Source organism: Arachis duranensis, chromosome 5 (genome assembly GCF_000817695.3).
Source record: "Arachis duranensis cultivar V14167 chromosome 5, aradu.V14167.gnm2.J7QH, whole genome shotgun sequence".
NCBI lineage: Eukaryota > Viridiplantae > Streptophyta > Magnoliopsida > Fabales > Fabaceae > Arachis > Arachis duranensis.
The window spans coordinates 71,185,847-71,187,506 of record NC_029776.3 but is presented as its reverse complement, the minus strand read 5'-3'; positions in this window follow the sequence as shown (position 1 = coordinate 71,187,506).

Sequence of the window (1,660 nt, the reverse complement as noted above, 5' to 3'; positions counted from 1 at the left end):
CAACAGTGATGCCCTACATACAGCTTGCCATGGAAAGGAGTAAGAAGGATTGGATGAATGTAATAAGAAAGTAGAGATTCAAGAGGAGCACAGCATCTCCATACGCCTATCTGAAATTACCACTATTGATTTACATAAGTATTTCGATCCTATTTTATTTTCTGTTTATTATTTATTTTCGAACTTATCATAAACCATTTTAATCCGCCTAACTGAGATTTACAAGGTGACTATAGCTTGCTTCATACCATTACAAGGTGACCATAGCTTGCTTCATACCAACAATCTCTGTGGGATCGACCCTTACTCACGTAAGGTATTACTTGGATGACCCAGTACACTTGCTGGTTAAGTTGAACGGAGTTGTGTCCACATATAGTCAATAGCCAATAAATAAATCTCATGCAAATACAAAGAGGATCACAATTTCGTCCACCAAGTTTTTGGCGCCGTTGCCGGGGATTGTTTGAGTATGAACAACTGACGGTTCATCTTGTTGCTCAGATTAGGTAATTTTCTTTTCAAAATCTTTCAAAATTCTTTTTCAAAATTTTCTTTTCTTTTTCGTTTTTTTTTTCAAAAAGACTTTTGAAAAAAAAAATAATAAAAATACAAAAAAATTATAAAAACATAAAAAAAATCAAAAAAATATTTTGTGTTTCTTGTTTGAAGTTTTGAGTCAATTTTTAAGTTTGGTGTCAATTGCATGCTTTAAAAAAAATTTTCTTACATTTTTCGAAAATTCATATATTCATGGTGTTCTTCATGATCTTCAAGTTGTTCTTGACAAGTCTTCTTGTTTGATCTTGATGTTTTCTTATTTTGTGTTGTTTGTTATTTTTCATATGCATTTTTTGTTTGTTAGAGTCCATGCATTAAAGACTTCTAAGTTTGGTGTCTTGCATGTTTTCTTTGCATAAAAAACTTTTCAAAAATATGTTCTTGATGTTCATCATGATCTTCAAAGTGTTCTTGGTGTTCATCTTGACATTCATAGTATTCTTGCATGCATTCCTTGCTTTGATCCAAAAAGAAAAGAGAAAAACACAATTATGACGTTTTAATTTTAATTGTTTTTCTCTCTCATAATTAAAATTTCAAAAATAAAAAAAAAATATCTTTTCCTTATTTCCCTCCAAATTTTCAAAATTTTGGGTTGACTTGGTCAAAAATTTTTAAAATTAGTTGTTTCTTACAAGTCAAGTCAAAATTTCAATTTTAAAAATCTCATCTTTTTAAATTCTTTTTCAAATTATTTTCAAAATCTTTTTCTTATCTTTATATCAAATTTTCGAAAACTCACTAACAATTAATGTGATTGATTCGAAAATTTGAAGTTTGTTACTTTCTTGTTAAGAAAGGTTCAATCTTTAAGTTCTAGAATCTTATCTTGTAGTTTCTTGTTAGTGAAGTAAGTAATTTTAAATTTAATCTTTTTCAAACATATCTTATCATATCTTTTTCAAAATTTTATCTTTTTCAAAAATTTAATTTCAAAATATCTTATCTAACTTCTTATCTTCTTATCTTTTCAAATTTGATTTTAATATCTTTTTCAACTAACTCTTTGACTTTGTGTTTGTTTCTTATCTTTTTCAAAACCACCGAACTACTTTTTCCTCTCTAATTTTCGAAAATATCTCATCTCTTTTTCAAAAAA